General features: G+C 37.2%; 1 protein-coding gene across 4 annotated transcripts in view; it reads right to left on the minus strand.

The window, feature by feature from the left end:
* TBC1D4 (TBC1 domain family member 4) overlaps window positions 1-20,838 on the minus strand; it is a 245,825-nt gene that overhangs the window by 146,351 nt on the left and 78,636 nt on the right. The window contains exon 1 of one of the 4 annotated variants that reach the window (XM_077158433.1): window positions 5,055-5,598. The exons of the other annotated variants lie outside the window; for them this stretch is intronic. The gene's annotated coding sequence lies outside the window, so the exon portion shown is untranslated. Of the gene's footprint in view, window positions 1-5,054; window positions 5,599-20,838 lie in introns of those variants that run through there. 4 annotated transcript variants of the gene reach the window in all.

The raw sequence follows: 20,838 nt of genomic DNA on the forward strand, positions 1-20,838 counted from the left end.
CATCCATTCACCACCACCACCCCCAACATACTCTATTATCCATATTACAAAGTATTTTTTCTAAATGCAAATCTGATGCCATGCCCATGCTTAAAATCATCAATAGCTCTCTATCACACACAGGAGAGGTCCAAATTCCTTTGCATGGCATTTTAGGCCTTCTGTGATTTAGTTTCATACAGACTACCTCTTCAGCTTCATGTTGTATCACCCCCTCTATAGGCACTTTTAGGGCACTATAAAAAGAGCAAGATCTAGAATGAAGAACCCAGGATTAGACTCTAATTCTAGATGTACATACATCCTGCCACTAATTAACCCTATGAACTTGGGCAAGTCCCTTCAGGGAGGCTTCAATTTCCTTTACATTATAACATCATTGTTGGACAAAAACTAGACAAGCTCTTGATATCTCTCTCTCTCTCTCTTTTTTTTTTCTCTGCATGGGCAGACACCAGGAATCTAACCCGGGTCTCTGGCATGGCAGGTGAGAATTCTGCCACTGAGCCACTGCCCTCATCTATCTTTCATATGCTGTAATTCTCAAAACCCTTCTTAAAAATCAGCCTGAAGACTGTTTTATATATCTATAACCTGGTATTTAGAGATAAGAATGAAGCCAATCAGACCGGGAAAAAGGTGATTCCGAACACGGGAGTAAGGAAGACATTGTCTATGTTTTAGAACTGCACCTACTTTTTGAGACCAAAGGAAGAAAGGTTTATTTTGTCCGAAACCTAAATTTTCTGTAGCACATATCTAACTCAATCTGTCTGTATAGCTCATTTGAACAATTGAAATACAGGGAGCCCAGAATAAGGATGAGGCTTATTTTATCCTGTATAGTTTAATGTAGTGCTTGGATACATCCTAGTATATACTAAGCAGATAATAAAAAAATATTGGCAAAGCCCCTTGACAGATAGGAGAAAAAACATTAACTATTAAACTTTACATCAGGAAAGCCCCTGATACTCTGTCAAACATTAGGGACACCCAAATCAATAGGACAAGCCGTTGATATTGAGGCTTACCCTTGTGAAGCTTATGTAGGTAGCAAGAAAGCTTAGCCTACCTATAAATATGCCTAAGAGTTACTTCTGGAGGACCTCTTTTGTTGCTTAGATGTGGCCTTTCTCTCTCTCTGAGTCCAGCTCTGCAAGTGAAATTACTGCCCGCCTTCCTCTCTCCCCCCACCATGTGGGACATGATATTCAGGGCTGAAAATGTCCTTGGCAGCATGGTATCAGTGGCTGAGAGAGTTCAAATAGAGTCAAGCAGCTACTCTGGAGGTCACTCTTACGCAAGCTTCTGTTAGACATTGCTACCTATCATAACTTGACAAACCCCAACCAAAACCATTCCAGCTAATCTAAAGAACACCTAGGGCAATATATAAGATTCCACATAGGTTCCATGCACTAGAGTAACTTTCCAAAACCTACAACCCCCAGATGGGTCCCTGGACTAGACAAATCCTGAAACCTAGAGGGCCCAGCCTCTCCAGAACATAAACTACTTCTATCTCCCTACCCCATATTATTGACAGCCCCTTCCAACATGAAAACGTTAGAATGGCCATAGCCCAAATACCCTTAAAGAGTGGTATAGAAAGATCAAAGGTGATGGTGGAATTATACAGAGAATGTAGGGTTTAACAAGCGAGCATGACTGCTGAATCACTGAATTGCTATTTCTTTTAGATTCCAGTATCTTAGAGCAGCTAGAAGTAAAACCCTAAAATTGTGGAATTGTAACCCATACCAAACTTTGAAATCTGTTCTACAACTAATTATTATGCAGTGTTTTGAAATTTATTGATTTTTTGTATATATGTTATTTTTCACAAAAAAGAAAAAAAAAGTCAAATGTGATGATAAGAAAAATATTTATTCCTTCTAGTCTCCTATATTCTGGAGCAGCTAGAAGGAAAAATCTGAGAGAATGGTATGGTAGCCCATGACAAACCCTGGGATCTGTCAGGCAGTGCAATGGTGGCTCAGTGGCAGAATTCTCACCTGCCATGCCGGAGACACAGGTTCAATTCCCAGTGGCTGCCCATGCCAAAAAAAAAAAAACATTAAACTATGTCTGCTCTGAAAGATATATAACTTTCTGCCTACAGCTGTCCCAAAGCTAAGGATAAAGATGACACATATTCCAGCAAAATCATTCTTACTTATAGATTGGAGAGGAGGGTGTGCTAGTTTGAAAAATGTTATGCACCCCCAGAAATACCTTGTTCTTCTAATCCTGATTCAATATTGTAGGGTGGAACCTTTTGATTAGGTTGTTTCCATGGAGATATGACCCACCCAACTGTGGGTGTAATCTTCTGATTAGAATATTTTCACAGAGGTGTGGCCCCACCCATTTGAAATTGGTCTTGATTAGTTTACTGAAGTCCTTTAAAAGGGAAAACATTAGGAGAGAGCCAACAGAGACGTAGATGTTTGGAAATGCTGATGCCTCAAGAGACACCAGCTGCTGAGAGAGTGACAGAAGCTATACAGGAACCAAAGCCCAGTAGAAGTTGCCACGTGCCTTCCCATGAGACCCTAAGCAAGCTGGAACCTAGAGAGAGCCAAAGGAAACTAAGAGAAGAAACACACAGCAGCTAAATGTGGACACACGATGCTTAGAGAGGAAGCCACTGGAATCAGAAGCTGCAAGCAATGGAACCAGGAATAAGGACCAGCAGTCACTGGTCATGTACCTTCTCTGCTGATAGAGAAATCCTGGACGCCTTCAGCCTTTCTTCAGACTCAAGGAAACTCTGTCTGGATGCCTTAGTTTGGACATTTGTATGGCCTTAGAAATGTAAACTTGTAACTTAATAAATCCCCTTTATAAAAGCCGATCCATTTCTGGCATCTTGCATTCTGACAGCATTAGCAAAGTAAAACAAGGTATTTAGGTAACTTTATTGTTACACAATTTTCAACACTTTTATATTAAAATAAACAAGATGTATTATAGAATAGACTAAAATCTGCATTAGCTGTTTTTTTTAAATATTTTTATTGAGAAATCTTCACACACACACAAAGTCCACACATGGTGTACGTGCAATGACTCACAGTATCAACACATAGTTGTGTATTCATCGCCATAATCATTTTTAGAACACTGCATCACTCCAGAAAAAGAAATAAAAAGAAAAAAGAAAAAAACCCATGCATCCCATACCCCTTAGCCACCCTCTTCATTAACCACTAGAATTTCAATCTACCCAATTTATTTTACCCCTTATTCCCCTTATTATTTATTTACTTTTTATACATATTTTTTGCTCACCTGTCCATACTTTAGATAAAAGGAGCATCAGGCACAAGGTTCTCATAATCACACAGTCACATTGTAAAAGCTATATTGTTATACAACCATCTTCAAGAATCAAAACTACTGGAACACACAGCTCAACAGTTTCAGGTACTTTCCTCTAGCCACTCCAATGCACCATAAACTAAAAAAGGATATTCATATAATACACAAGAATAACCTCCAGAATAACCTCTTGACTCTGTTTGAAATCTCAGCCACTGCGAATTGATTTTGTCTCATTTCTCTCTCCCCACTTTTGGTCAAGAAGACTTTCTCAATTCCATGATGCCGGGTCCCAGCTCAACCCGTGAGTCCTGTCCCACACTGTCAGGGAGATTTATACCCTGGGAGTCATATCCCTTGTAGTGGGGAGAGCACTGAGTTCACCTCCTGAGTTGGCTTACAGAGAGAGGCCACATCTGAGCAACAAAAAAGGTTCTCTGGGAGTGACCCTTAGTCATAATTGTAAGTAGGTTTATCTTATCCATTGCAGGAATAAGTTTCATAGGGGCAAACTCCAAGATCAAGGGCTCAGCCTACTGATTTGGTCTCCCTACTGCTGGTGAAAATATCAAGAATTCCCCAAATGGGGAAGTTGAGTATTTCCTCCTTTCTCCCCATCCTCCAAGGGAACTTTGCAAATACTTTTTTATTCACTGCCCGAATTACTCTGGGATATATTGAGTTTCACACTAACCTGGACAAACCAATAAGGTCTCATGCCCTATTCAAGATTCCATGTACTTATGGTGTTCAACTAAACTGGCCATACAAGTTAAGTTATATAATGGCTACCCAAATAGAAATTTTGTACCAAATAAATTGATCTCACAGTGAGGTTGAAGTTTGAAAACATGGGCCATATCATCCTTTACCCAATATTCTGATTTACCTTAGTACTATCCAGATCAAGTTAGTTTATATCTTTAGATGAAGTCTGATCACTTTCTCAACTTTTTTAACAGTTGCTGAATGGTGTAAAAAAATCTGCATTAATTCTTAATATACAACAAAGCATCAAAGTAATTTAGCACTGTGGCAGACTGCAAGGAGTTTAAAACCAGACTCCTGAAGTATATACCTTCACTGTCTCCTCCCCTTAAAGGCTTTGGCTGAAAAATTGAAAAGACTCAACAGAACATTTCACCATTCTTTCAAAACAAGAACTAACCATTCATATAATAATGCTTCTAGTATAATAAATACTTCCATTCTCAGGTAATATTTTCAAAGAAAAGAATAAAGTAATTGAAGTTTAACATTTTGATCACATTCCCATTTAAAAGGTCACTGGCCTACCTCACTTTATATGTATCATTTTGTATTCGAAACTTTACTCTTAAAGCTAAGGGTACCCAGTGGGAGAATTTGCTCCTGACACACAGGAGAACCAGGTTTGATTCTCAGAGCCTGCATATGCCCAAGAAAAAAAAAAAAAAAAACCTTCCTTTGCTGGGCAGTGTAACAATGACTCAGTGGCAGAATTCTCACCTGCCACGCCAATGACCCGGGTTCGATTCCCAGAGCCTGCCCATGCCAAAAAAAAAAAAAAAAAACTTTACCTTTATTAAACTTTTTAAAAATGTATCACAATCTGTAATGAAAATATTTCTAATAAATCATTCTGTATGTGCATTTAAATTCAGGCTAGCAGAGAATAAAGGGAAAAACTTACATAGAGCATACAAGTGAAAGGGAGACAAGAGACTTTTTATATTAAAAGCACCTACCTGCCAGAGACCCAGGTTCAATTACTGGTGCCTGCCCATGCAGAAAAGAAAAAAAGAAAACACATACCACCTAGGCACAAAAGGGGAAACTGGAGCTAACAGAGAGGTAACCCAAAGGCATCTGAACATCTTTTCCCTGCCAAAATAAGAGGAAGCAACAAAGCATGCTAGACATCAAGCCCAGGTTAATGAGCTTTACAGTACAGTTTCACAGTATGCCTGGCATTTGCAGTCAAGGGGAAAGAACACTCAGCCCCCATGCTCCAGGGTCCCTCTCTCAAGGGCTATTCCAGGCATGCAAGTCAAAAATAAACCAAACCAGGAGACTGAAATGCCTGTCACCCAAGTATGACAACCTATTCCCGTACATGGCCAGCTACCAGTAGACCAAGGGTAAATATATTTTGAACTCCTCACCTTCCATCTGATCCTCAACTTCACATCATTATTCATTTTATTTATTTATTTTTTGGGGGGTGGCGGAGTAGGGTCCATGGTCTGGGAATCAAACCTGGGTCTCCTGCATGGAAGGCATTCTAACCACTGAACTACCTATGCACCCTATTCATTTTATTTTTACAAGAAAAGTTTGTGGGGTTTTTTTGAGGGGGTTGTAAAGGGACTTAATACAATTATTAGTTCTAATTTCATAGCTAATAATAAAATCATTTACCAAAAACTAATTATTCACCATTACTAAACAAAATAGCTTTTATTATAAGCTCTATTATTCATATTTCTTAAATTTCCACATTCTAGAAACATTATAAATGAGCATTATTTTATTTTGTACATTATCAAATGATTACAAAACATATTTTTGATGCGATAAATACTTTTTGAAATAACAGCAAGAAATATAAATACTCTTATTAAACATTTCCAGAATTCATAGACTGCTCAAAAATAACTGATACATATACATGTCGAAGAAAGGATTTCTTAAATTCTATTACCTCTGTATTTTCTTGATATAAACTCCAATTACATTAATTTTATCATAATATATTTTCCTCTTTCTGGTTGAACTCTAAAGCACCATAATAAAAGAGTACTTAAGTCAAATTTCCTATTTATTTTTGTATATACTATAAAAGGTTTTGTTTATTTTTTAAAAAACTCAAAGACACAGATTCAATCAGGACAAAGATAATTCTTAAGAGAAGTAGTAATACAAACATGCTTAAATTTAAAAAAAAACATAAATTAAGAAGATGCTGATTTTAGAAAAGATTATAAAGTAATATATAATTCTGGAGAGCTGTTTTCAATGAAAACAGCACCTTTTCCTACAAGTGATAATACTATAATTTAGAATAAGATTTTGGTAAAGTAACTTGGCAAAATGCTTAAAATATTCATTCAACTTGACCCAGTAATCACACTTTTAGGAATCTGACCCCAAAAGACTAATCATAAACAAACAAACACATTTGAGTCAATTACTAAATTACTTTTTTAAATAAGTCAGGGTACAAATAAATTATACAGCTGTTCATCGGAACATTATTAATAATTGATATTATCAATATGCATTATATAAATATACTAGAACTTCAGTTACATGAGTTATATTAAGTCTGAGAAATAATATGCAATCACTAATTTTTTAAAACGGTAACACAATAAGAAAAAGCAGAATACAAAATTATATATACAATACATTATTATAGTGCTTTTTAAAATAAACTTTTCATTTTAGAATAGTTTTAGATTTACAGAAAAGTTGCAAAGACAGAAGGTTTCCATATAAACTGTGATAAGTTTAGCTATCAACTTGCCAGGGGATGGTGCCCAGTTGTTCTGTTGCTGCAGACTTAAATCATCAGTACAAGAACTTCAACTATGGCTGATTGCATCAGCAGTTGACTAAGGAGAGTGCCTTCCACAATGAGAGATGTTTGATTTCATCAGCTGGATGCTTAAAAGGAGAAGTCAGAAGAAAGAGAAAGCACTCATAGCTGACACAGAACCAGATGTTTGAAGATCAGAGAGGAAACACCCCGGGAAAAGGTCATTTGAAACCAGAAGCAGGGAGAGAAGGCCAGCAGACATCGCTGTGCATCCTGTGTGCCTTCCCATGTGACAGAGGAACGCAGAGGAAAGCTAGATGCCTCTCCTCTGTTGAACTGTAAATTCATAACTAAATAAATCCCATTTATGAAAGCCAATCCATTTCTGGTGTATTGCATTCCAGCAGCTTTAGCAAACTAAAACCCAATTTTTCCTATTGTTAATATACACTAGTATGGTATATTAGTCACAACTAATGGACCGTTATTGATACAGTATTATTAACTAAAGACCATACTCCATTTGGATTTCCTTACTTTATATCTCCTTTCCTATTCCAGATCATCGTATCTCCTTAGGATCCTTTTGATAGTGACAGTTCCTCAGACTTTCCTTGTTTTTGATGACCTTGACACTTTTGAGAAGAACTGAACAGGCATTCTTCTAGAATGTCTCTCAACTAAGATTTGTCTGATGTTTTTCTCAAGATTAGAATGAGAGCATAGGTTTTGGGGAGGATTATACAATGGTAAAGTGCCATTTTCACGACAATTTTAATAGTAATCATGAAGAAAAAACTAACAAAACATCAACAATAATTATATTTGGGTAATGAGTGGCAACTGATGATTTTTTCCTCTCTACATTCATCTAAATCATTACTAAAAAAAAAAGCTTTCACTAAAATCTTTAAGAATTGAACAGGGAACACTTAAAGAGAAACTGTATACTTAACAATTAGAACAATGAGAGAAATAAGTCCATATGCTGTCATACAAGAAATGCGAAGGGCTGCACTTGTCCCCCAGCTGCTGCCTCTCTCCATGTCACTAGCATCTGTGCAATTGACTTGACAGCTGTCAAATGACTTCTAGGTACTGACACATCCATTTAGGTTAGGGGTTGAGACAGGCAAACTATCTGGGAAGGTCTGTAGTTCACCACCACCCCTGTCCCCCACCGACATCTTTCTTACATAGGAGACACTGTGAATCTAATATCTTTATGCACACAGTAAGGGAGAATTTGGCTCATTAAATTCTCATTTATATGGCGAGAACACCATGAAATATTCAATGAAAAAAATCAAGTGTCACGACAGCATAAATGTTATGAAACCATTTTTTTTTTACAAAAAGGTATAATATATGCATCTCAAGTGAATCATGTGCACATTTTGAAAAGTCGAGAAGAATATGCATCAGTCTTTGCCTTAAGAGGAGAACTAAAAAGAAAGTTATTATATTTTACTTTCTATGCTTTTATATTATATAAACTTAACCATATTCATCTTTTATTCCTACAAAAACAGATTGTAAGGGAAAATACAGAAAAGCTTTAAGCCAAAAACTCATTTGTTTAAAGAGTTATGTTAAATACTATACACAAAATAAGGCATAGTTCCAACGAGCACACCCAAAAAATGAATTTTTAATAACTGTCTCAAGTATAGCATTCCCAGATTACAACTCTTTGTTTAGCTTTCAAAAATATAAATGTTAGTTTTCGTTTTGTTTCCTTTTTCAATTGAAATTAAATGCAGCTAGCTGTCTGTGCTCCTGGCACATCTCTCTCCCCAACCTCCCCCAAAGCTATCATTGTTTTAAAAAGGATGTTCGTGACCAACACTAATGTTGCAGAGAGAGATTTCTCACCTATAATTGAATTAGTTCACTCGGGCCTTTCAGACAGCTGCAGTGTCTGAAATAATTCAACTGTAGAGGGCTTTGTGCCTACGTGTTCCTTTGCTTTTTAACAAGTGATCTGATACACTTATCTCAAGAAGTTCTGTTAAGAAGCCCATCCAGGAGTCCAACCCAAATATGTAACACTAAACATCGTTACCGCCACTCAGAGAACCAACGCTGTGTTTTCCTTATAATTTTGTTATTCAAGTACCTTATTTATGGTCTAGATCACTGGGCATTATCTGGACTTGAAAATGACACAGGAATTCTAATTCACATAGCAACCTGACTTCTTTGACTTACAGCACTGTGGACCTTGGTTTAAACACACACGAATATGCTGTTGTGAACAGATGTCACATTTTATGCCTTTGGTCTCCATTTCTTTCTCAGAAACAAGGAAATGAAACACTAGAAGGTAAATGTTGACAAGGACAAGAGGCCTGAGAGGAGAAGATTCAGCACATCGCAGTGGCTGCCCCAAGACAACCCAATACAGTTTCAGGCTATATAGTCTTTAGAGAATTCATTTTTGTGGGCTATAGTTTTATTTACTAACTTGTTTAGGATTCCTGGGAGAATTGAATAAACAAAGGTGGATTTATTAGAAAAACAAAGAGCTCAGGAAAGATTAGGCTGTGGGCCCCTCTATCAAATTACAAAGGTCTTGAGTGACTAGATGCCATCCACGTATGGGATTTGTTTATCTACAAGTAGAGCTTTGCACTACCTAGGGTAGGAAGGAAGAATCTAAGGCCCTGGACGTCTGGTCTACAGGCCGAGCACCTGACAGTCAATTGAGGGTCCAGCATGCTCGCTCAGGTGCTAGTGGAATCCCAGCAATCTAAATCATCAATATCCCAGTGATACCAGAAACCCAACATGGTAGTTATGCATCATTTCAGAAGTTCTTGGTAAGTGAAGCATGTAAGACAGAGAGATGACCAAAGCTTCAAAAGTGTTTCTGATCTGCTATCTACTATTCAGACCCTGCTGTCAACCCTGGTGAGTGAGGACTAGTTATCTATTGTAGCTCACTCTCCTTCGAGCATTCATTCATTGATCAGCACATTTATGTGCTCAACAAACACATATGTCAGTGTTTACTAATGGCAGGGCCCATGCTAGATGCTGCATTTAGAAAGATCAATAAAACACAGCCTGAAGGACATTAAAGTTTCTGGGAGGATATCCTCTGTCTTCTCCCAGACAATCCCTTCTAAGTCTTCTTCCTCAAATTGTTTGGAAGATTGCATTTCTGAAATCTAAGGAGATGGCAGCAGCTGGGGAAACACAGTTTTTGGATCATGCCAATCTTTACATAAAAGCAGACAGAACCAGTGATTCAAAACCAAAAACAGATGGACAAACTTTGGGAAGCAGGAAAGTGTAACCCTGCTGCATGCATGCTTGTATAGAGCACACCCATTTGGAGAAAAGCCCTGACAACAATTTGACTGCTGTGGATTAGAGAGAAATATTTATTGATTAAAATCCCTGAAGAAGAGCATGGGTTAAATGAAATTGGTACATCCATTTAATGGAATACTATACATCATGAAAAAGATATCACTGAAGAATTAATGACACTGAAAATGCTGAGCATTTAGTATGACATTTAAAATAAGGTTATAAAAAAAAGACAACATTTACAACAAAATTAGCTAAGAGGGTATCCCCCAAATTCCAAAAATGTAAATGATTTGGTACAAATCAAATATAGCCACAAGACCTGCACAGTGTCAGTATCTCTGAGGAGAGACACACAGGGAAATCAACAGGGTAAATGCTGGACCTGAGGACAGGAGAGCCTCCAAGCAGCCAAAAGGGACTCACGGGAAAGTCTCAGCCAATCTGAGATAAGCAGTTGAAACTGAAAGGAAACCTGTCTTCTCCAATAGCAAATGGGCGAGAGGAGTCCACAGCAAACTCTAAGAGGCTAAACTCCAGAAAATTCTGGAAACTGATGTCCCAGGACAGAAACTCACACTGACAAGAAACTGCTGGGCATGGAACCAAATAAGCAGGACAGGGAAAAGAGAGAAGTGAGAAGATGAAAATAAAGGGGAAAGAGAGGAACAAGCCAGAAAACAAGACACTGTATTTTTTAACCACTGATAAATATGTAATTTACCTACTACAAGGTTTACCCAGTTAAACTGCACAGTTTGCTTAGTTTGCAGTATATTTACAGAGTTGTACAACTATCACCATTATTCAACTTTAGAACATTCTAATCTCCCCAAAATGAAACCTTGTACCTGTGACCAGTCACATCTCTATCCCCTCTACCTTCCCACATCCCCATCCTGGCAACCATTGATCTCGTTTCTGTTTCTATAGATTTCACTATTCTGGATCTTTTACACAAATGGAATCTAATAAATTGTGGTCTTTTTGTGGCTGGCTTCTTTCACTTAGCATAATGTTTCCAAGGTTTTTGCACCATGTGGGGTGTATCAGTACTTCATTCCTTTTTATTAACCAAATAATATTCCACTGTATGGAAATAACACATTCTTGTTTACCCATTCATCAGCTGATGAACATCTGGGTGGTTCCACTTTTGGGCTTTTATGAATAAGACTGCTATGAACATTCTTATGTAACTTTTTGTGTGGACATATGTTTCTTTCTCTTAAGTACATACCTAGGAGTGGAACTGCAGAGTCATATCATAACTCTATGTAACATTTTCAGGAACTGTTCAACTGCTTTCCAAACTGGTTGCACCATTCTACAATACCATCTGCCATGTATAAGGGTTCTAATTTCATCACATTCTTATCAATACTTATTACTGTCTGTCCTTTTGATTATAGCTGTTCTGGTGGGTGGGAAGTGGTATCTCAGTGTGGTTTTGATTTGCATTTCCCTAACAAGTACCTGTTCATGTGCTTACCTATCATTTGCATATCTTCTCTGAGAAAAATATCCATGCAAATACTTACCTTTTTAAAAATTGGATTGTCTTTGCTACTGAGTTGTAAGAATTCTTTATATATTCTTGTTATAAGTCCCCTCAGATATCTGATTTGCAAATACTTTCTCATTCTGTGAGTTGTCTTTTGACTTACTTGATGACAAAAGCAAAATTTTTCATTTTGATGAAGTCCAACTTATCAATATTCTCTTCTGTGTCTTGTGCTTTTGGAGTCATATCTAAAAAACACTGCCTAATCTAAGGTCATAAAGACTTACTCCTATGCTTTCTTCTAAGAATTTTATCGTTTTAGTTCTCACATTTAGTTCTTTGATATACTTTGATTCAATTTTTGTGTATGGTGTGAAAGAGGGGTCCAAATTCATTCCTTTGTATGTGGATATCCAACTGTCCCCGCACAATTTGTTGAAAAACTTCTTCTTTCTCCTTTGAATTGTTTTAGCATTCTACTCAAAAATCAACTGACCATAAACATTAGGGTTTATTTCTGGACTCTCAGTTCTAATCCATTGACTTATACATCTATTCTTTGGTGAGTATGTACTTTCTTGATTGTCGTCACTTTAGCGTAAATTCTGAACTAGGGAAGAGGGAGTCCTCCAATTTCGTTCATACTTTTCAAGACTGTTGCCATTATTCTGAGTTCTTTACCATTTCATATGAATTTTAGGATCATTTGTCAATTTCTGGGGGAAAAAAAGCCAATATGGATTTTGATAGGGATTACGTTGAATCTATAGATCAATTTGAGGGATACTGCCATTTTAATGATAGTAATTTTTCCTATCCATGAACACAGAATGTCCTCCCATTTATTTACAACTTAAATGCCTTTCAATAATGTTTTGTAGTTTTCAGTGCACAAGTCTTATACTTCTTTTGTTAAAGTTATTTCTATTATCTTATTCTTTTCAAAGCTATTGTAAATGGAATTTTTTCCTGAATGTCATTTTGGACTTGTTTATTGCTAGTCTCTAGAAAAACAATCAATTTTCATATGCTGATCTTCTGTCCTAAAAACTTGCTGAACTTATTAGTTCTAATGATGTTTTTCAGTGGATTCCTTTGGATTTACTACATACAAGATCATGTCTTCTGAGATCAGAGATACTTTTACTTTGCTCTGTCCAATCTAGATGGGTAAAAACTGTATATAAAAAGGAAGAGGTTGGCCTGAGTACTGAAAGTGGGAAGTGCCAGATGGAAATTTCAGCTCTTAATCATTTTACCTCCACAAATTATATAACATTATATATAAAAACATCAAGTTTCTCAGAAAGGGCTACTGATCAGTTACCAGTGTTATACTTAAGAACACTTATTTAAAGTTACACTCTGAATATATAAATTATGTGCACATAATCATGAGTGTGTGTGTACTTTTTAAGGCTAGAATGTATATATTAAAATCTTAACAATGGTCATATCACAGTGATAATGGTTATAGTCAATGTTTTTCCTCTGTTTAGTTAGTTACTAAATTTCCACAATAAAAATGCACAATTTTTTAAATTTTAAATTTGTAATATCTTTTAAACATCCTGTTCTCACTTCTACCCAGGAAAGTCATCAAGTGCCTCAATTTAAGAATACAGAAATAATGACTGGGTTCATCACTCTCCTGTTATTCCACTTCAATAATCTCAGCAAATATCCGATTTCTTTCCAGTGTGGACTTATTAAAAAAGACTCATTGGATTTTTTTTTCCCTTCAAAGTATTCATGTTGTTAGATAAATTAGAGCACTGGGTCCCTTTTTTTTTTTATAACTGGGTCCCTTTTGAAGTTTTGCTAATTAATTTCAGTTTGAAGTGCTCAGTTTGTTCAGACTTATCCTTGGCAAAGCTTCATAGTAAAACAAACAAAGTCATAAATATAATTTTAAGGAACTAACACAAATTTCCTTAATGAATTAATATTTTGCTGCAAGCAAAGACCTTCCAGAAAGTAATGAACATTCTCTGAAATCCCAACTTCTCTTAAGCCATTTATGTAACTTCAAGTAATAGATTTAGCAAACCCTTTTCTAGATAGCTACAAAAGTTCCTTCCAACAATAGGATGTCAAGATACGAGTATCAACTTATACTTGCCCTGTTATATCACCTGTGGAGGAAACAAAAGTGAATGCAAAACTTTTAAATGTTCTCAACCACTTCACACAGGTTATAAGGTTTTTTCTAGCTTTGGGTTTTTTTAATTTGTTCACCAAATTCAAATTTGTTTATCTTATGCTGATTTGTTAATGACATTAAAACTCAGTTTCCTTCTTTGTACGAAGGAAATAACCTTCTCAGAATAACATAGTGAGATTTAAATCCACTAACATATCAAAAGTTAGTACAGTGGATAGTTATAATAATCGTTCAACAAGTTGTAGCTCCAATTAGTAATATTTAATATGCTCCCATCAGGTCCCATTTCAAAGTTGTTCTATATTATGCCTCTCTCACCTATCCTCATAAAAGTTCTGACACTTTCAGTATGTTTTTCACTATGGTCTGCCTAAACTCAATTACCACAGGAGACCAGGTGTGTATCCACTTGAGTATAAGCAAATGATAAGATGATGTTTCTTCCTCTGTCTCCTTCTCCTTAGCTGACCCTTAAATATTACAACACACTACCCTAATGAACTATGTTCCAAATGAACTAGCAGCCAATGAAGACTAAGGTCGAAACTATAAATAAACTATACACGTGCTATTATTTGCCTTAAAAGATGGGTCATGCAGCACCGCACAGAATATCACCACAAAGTGATGTGATATATATTTAGTTACCAAAAAGGCTGCCATTTTTCTTTCCACAGAAACCACATGGTAATTAAAAGTCAAAACAACTACCTTAGAAATACAGTCGGGAAAAATTTATAATCTATATTCTAAGCATAGATATAAAATATTTCAACCAATCTCAAATGCCGGACACCTCGTACAGACCATGACTCCAAGTGACAAAGACTACTTCAGGCCACAGAGCAGGAAGCCAAGAATGCCCCAATATGGTACCACATATTTAACAACAAATGATTTAAATGCTCCTCCCTATGATTGTTCCTTGCTTTACTGAGTCTAAAAGGCAAGGGAAATGTGTCAGTTTGGAAATATTGTGTACCCCAGAAAAGCCATGGTTTAATCCTGATTCAATCTTGTCAGGGTTACTTTTAATCCTGTTTCAAAACTGTAGGGTGGTAACTTTGATCAGATTATCTCCATGAAGATGTGACACACCTAATTGTGTGACCTTCTGATTAGACGGAGATGTGACTCTATCCATTCCAGGTAGATCTTGTTTAGTTTACTGGAATGCTTCAAAAAAGGAAACACCTTGGAGAGACTTCAGAAAAGACAGCACCTACAGAAACTTCAGAGCAGAGCTGACACAGATGCCAACATCAAGAGAAAAGAGACACAGATGTCTGGAGATGTTTAGAGTCCAGTAGACATCACCATGAGATGTTAAGCAAGCCAGAGCCTGGAGAGAGCCAAGGGAAGCCAAGAGATGAAAGCCAGCCCTGGAGACTCAAAGTGACGAACACCCACAGGAACAGAAGCTGAAAGCAACAGAACACAGGAACAAAGGATCAGCAGATGCCAGCCATGTGCCTATCCAGCAGACAGAAGTGTTCCTGACCCACTGGTCTTCCTTGAATTAAGGTATCTTTCCATGGATGCTTTAGTTTGAACATTTTTCAGGCTTAGAACTATAAACTTGTAACTTATTAAATTCCCCTTATAAAAGCCATTCCAATTCTGGTATATCTCATTCTGGCAGCTTGCAAATCAAAACAGAAAATATGAGAATAATTCAAATTCTAATGTGGAAAAAGAAAGTGGAGTAGAATAAATACCAGTGTTTCTACCTTCACAATGTAATATGATGAAACAAAACTAGTTGTCAGCTAGACTCAAACAGGAGCACTTACCTAAAACTACTCAACTACTACTGTCATCGCTGCCATCAGGGTCCCCACAATCATTTGAGAAAAGAAGACTTTTCCCAAAATGCTTCAGCAGCAAGAGCCATTCAACCAAAGTGTCGCAAAAGAACAGACACTGAAATCGTTGTATAAAGCTGTAGTGACAGCCTCTACCTACTGAGTCAAGGAACTATGGGATGCTTTTACAGAGTCTTTCAAGATCTTTAGGAATCAAAAAGCATTACCTTCATTCACAATATCAACTTTAGTTATCTCTATATTTTTCCCTAAGCCTAAAAGTCAGTCAATCATCTTGCCAAGATTCACTTACTGAAAAGGCACCAATCCAACTACCATAAATAATAGACAAGTAATTCTAACATGAAGGCAGGGAGTATGACAGAAATCTAGTGGCATTTATGGGAGAAGAAGAGAAGTTCATAAATCACAAAGAGTAAATAAAAGGGTCTGGATTTTCGAGTGTGCAGAAATATGGGCTATCATCTCTCAATTCACCTTAATTTTGCTTCCCCTCACATAAATAATGAAGTTTATCACCTCACACACAGCCTGTTTTAACAATAAAAACTGGGTTAGGTAAACAACTCTCTTATGGTTCCTGCATAAACAAGTGACCTGAAAGACTGCCACCTCTTATGTTAAGCCAAGTGGTGAAGTAAATTATCTCTAATTTGATTCAGCAAATCTATAAAAAGGAATATAGTCTTTAGGCTTTCTTATGTGACTGATTTGGAAAGTTTACATTAGAAAGTTTGCATTGTAAAAAAAAATAATAAGGATAAATAAATAAATTAAACATGGGTGATAAAGGGTAAAAATTGGGTAGACTGAAATACTGTGGGTCAATGAGAGGGAGGGGTAAGAAGTATAGGATAACTGAGTTCTTTTTTTTTCTTTTTATTTCTTTAGAACATTTACATGTTCTAAAAATGATCGTGGGGAAGAATACACGACTATGTGATGATATTGTGAGTCACTGATTATATAATACAGTTGGACCATACGTGTACAGATATTTCCCAATAAAAATACTTTTAAAGTAAAGCAAAAAGTTTACATCAATATTAATTTGAAAAGTTTACAATGGCATATAATAAAAGTGTTTTAGGGTTAATTCCCAACTTATTAACAAACCCAATTTTCAACTTATTCCTGCAGAGAAGTCTATCCTTGTAACCTACACATTTAGGCAGCATCGCAACTCATGAATAAGAGACGAATTTACAAAGCTTCATTCCCCCAACAAATATTTATTCTGTAGCCTACTACATGAGAGGCACTGTTCTAGGTGATAGAATGATGACCAAGTTAGGCCTGGTTCCCTGCTATCCTAGAGCTTACAGTTTATTAGGAGATACAGACAGGAAACGGGCAATGACAATATGGTGTGCCAAATGGAACAAGAGAAGTTCAAGCTGCTATGGGAATGCAGAAGAAGGTCAGAGAAGACAGCGGGGGAGGGGGCAGGGGAGGGGGCGGGGGAGGGGGTGGGAACACCCAGGAAGGCTGTCCAGCCAGAAACTATGGTATGTGTGGCTGGGGGGGTAAAAATTAAATTGCCTCCAAATAGAGTAGTTTGTATTTTAAATGTAAATATAGAATCTAAATACTTTAATTTCACAGACAATGATGTCAAGGACAGTGTGCTTAGGGGAGGTAACTAATATCCACCCAGGTGCTCTGGTAATGGGTGAGGTGGTGTGACTGGCTAGACAGAGATTATAAGGGTCATACACAACATTCCCATTAGTCAGTGGACACACTGACCTCAGCTTTGGGACCATTCTCAAGCTGAACAAACACCCAGAACTGGCCTCCTTATTGAATACCAGCTATTCTACAGAAGGATAAGACTATCAAATGCTAATATTCATTAAGCAGAAAATATATAGAAATCCCATTTCTCAAGCCCCAAACGTTGTTAATTCCACCTCTATCAGTATCTTTGCTATACCTAAGATCACGTGACAGGTACAATATTTTAAGAACAAGAGACTAGATCATTACTACAAAAGGACAGAGTTCCTTCTGCCACCAGGCAAAACCTGATTACACTGCCAAGATCTGAGTTTTTCAGTGAATAAAAAAGTATTTGCAAAGTCCCCTTCGGGAAATGATGAGAAAGGGGGAAAATTCAACTTCCCCAAGTGGAACTCTTGATATTCTCATAAGCACTGTGGACAATCAAAACAATAGGCTGAGCCCCCAATCTTGGGGTTCGTTCATAGGAAACTTAACCCCACAAAGGATAGGTCAAGCCTACTTAAAATTAGGCCTAAGAGTCACCCCCAAGAGAACCTCTTTTGTTGCTCAGATGTGGCCTCTCTCTCCAGCCAACACAAGCACCACCCTCCCCCTGTCTATGTGAGACATGACTCCCAGGGGTGTGAAACTTCCTGGCAATGCGGAACAGAAATCCTGGAATGAGCTGAGACTCACTCAGCATCAATGGATTGAGAAAACCCCTAGAATGAGCTGAGACTCAGCATCAGGGGATTGAGAAAACCTTCTCGACTTAAAGGGGGAAGAAGGAAATGAGACAAAATAAAGTGTCAATGGCTGAGAGATTCCAAACAGAGTTGAGAGATTATCCTGGAGGTTATTCTTATACATTAAATAGATATCACCTTGTTAGTCAAGATGTTGTGGAGAGGCCGGAAGGAACTGCCTGAAAATGTGGCGCTGTGTTCCAGTAGTCATGTTTCTTGAAGATGATTGTATAATGATAGAGCTTTCACAATGTGACTGTGTGATTGTGAAAACCTTGTGTCTGATGCTCCTTTTATCTTCCTTATCAAGAGATAAGTGAAATATATGGAATAAAGATGAATAACAGGGGGAATGAATGTTAAAATAAAGTTAGAGTGAAACGCTGGTGATCGGTGAGGGGGAAGGGTGGGGGGTATGGTACGTATGAATTTTTTTCTGTTTTCTTTTTATTTCTTTTTCTGAATAGATGTAAATGTTCCAAGAAATGATCATGATGATGAATATGCAACCATGTGACGATATTGTGAATTACTGATTATATATATAGAAGGGAATGATCAAAAGTTACGAATGTTTGTATTTAGTGTTTTTTGGTATTTTTTTAAAAATTTAAAAATTAAGGGCGGGCCGCGGTGGCTCAGCGGGCAAGAGTGCTTGCCTGCCATGCCGGAGGACCCCGGTTCGATTCCCGGCCCTAGCCCATGTAAAAAACAAACAAACAAACAAAATATAATAAAAAACAAGAAAATGTTTAAAGATGTTTCCCTTCCTTCCTTCTATCCTTCCTTCCTTCTTTGTCTTTCCTTCCCTTCCTCCCTCTCTCTTTAAAAAAAAAAAAAAAAAAAAAAAAAAATTTAAAAATTAAGAAAGAAAAAGATCTGAGTTTTTTGACACATATCTTCAACAGTTTGTGAAGACTGACTCAGAGTCCTGGAGGCCTATACTGTACAGAGTTCATGTTTGTGGAGTGCCTTGCTCCAATGAATACATTGGCTAAACGGGTCTACAGATCCTACAGGATCTCAAATTACTGTAACCATATATGGTTCCTTTTATCTGAGCTTCCTCTAGCACAGGGTTTCTCAGTTGGGGTCCCATGAGATATCAGAAGGAGTGCCACAAGAGACTGTACTTTAAAAGAAATTATTTATTGAGCTTCGCAAGTCCCCTATGAAGCCTGAGCTCACGTAGATGGACAGTGACCAAGCAAACCCATTTTAGCAGTTTCATCAGAAGGTTTCAGCCCCACATGGCAGTGCACATTATAGTCTTGTTAATTTGTTTGAGCTCATTCGCAGTTTTTAACACAGGATAGGGAGGATTCTAGGTATAACCAATTACAACTGCGTTCTGGATGATGCCACAATAATAACCAACTTTGTTAAACAAAAACTAGCTCACTTTAAGTATCTTTTAAGTTATGTGACTAGCCAGGAAGGGGAATACATAAATCTTCTTCTATATACATAGCAGTCCATAGCACTTCTCAACAAAGTGAACTGAAAAATGAGTTGTCTACGAAGTCAGACTGAGAAATTCTGACTATATCCTGTAAGCATGAAAAGCCATCCACTGCAAGTTTTGTAGTAGGTTGAAAGAATGGAAGAACTTTAGGAATATTAATCTCATCATGAGCAGATCAGTTAAAGAATAATTTGAGTCTGTGTTGTGTGTATGTAGCATATTTGGTGGGGAGGTGTGATGGGAGGTATAAGGAATACAGGGTGAGTGGGGGATATGTGGGGATGCTCAGAAGCGTGTGAGGTGTGGGATTATGGGTGTGGGATTTGTAGTGGGTGTTGTGTGTGTGTGTGGTATAGAGTGGTGGGTCGTGAGGGGAATGAGTGGTGGGGGATGGTACGTAGGGGGTACTGGGTACACACACAGGTGTGGTTTGGGTCTGTGAGGTGGATGTGTGGCAGGTGTGATGGTGTGCAAGCATATGTGTGTCGTATATAAATGTATGCTTACGGTGTGCTGGCTGTGTGCATGTGTGGGTGTGCAAGGGGAAGAAAAAACTGAAGAGGATAGACCAGTTAGGATGCTCTGGCCATAATCCAGACATGATGTAACCCATTACGGGACAAGGATGTAGAAGTGGAAAGGAAGAAATGCACACAAAGGCAATTAAAAGTCAAAAATGTGAAGATTGTTTGAATGTAGGAATGGGAAGAAAGTAAGAAAATTAAAGGTAAAGTTTGAGCTTTGAGAATAGGTCACTATATTATTACCATAAATGATACGAGCATGTCAGGAGAAATATCCAAGCCTTAAAATAACATGAGTTGGGTATGGTATAAGAAAGCTGATTGTAGACATTCGCTGGCACTGGTGTAAGCTGCTGTGGCCCCGGTAAGAACATGTGATACTAAAAAAATACTGAATTGATCTATTTATCTGCAAAAATAAGTTTATGAAGTCATTTTTTACACAGGGACACCATTTTAGAGTATTTCTAACCTCCTCATTGATTAATTTAATGCTTTAAACTGTGCTTGTCAATACATAAATATAAAATAAGAGACCACAAATGTGATTCTAACAAATAGTGATAATGTTTGCATCACATTAATAATACAAAACTAGTTTTGTATTCAGTTATTTGAATTTGTTTAGGGTTTTTGCCTTTTCAAGTATTTTCTTATATTAATTGGCCTTTCTTTTGCAATTATTCTGCGGAAAGCTATACAATTTGTTTGGATCAAAC

The sequence above is a fragment of the Tamandua tetradactyla genome, chromosome 4, assembly GCF_023851605.1.
Source record: "Tamandua tetradactyla isolate mTamTet1 chromosome 4, mTamTet1.pri, whole genome shotgun sequence".
Taxonomy (NCBI): domain Eukaryota; kingdom Metazoa; phylum Chordata; class Mammalia; order Pilosa; family Myrmecophagidae; genus Tamandua; species Tamandua tetradactyla.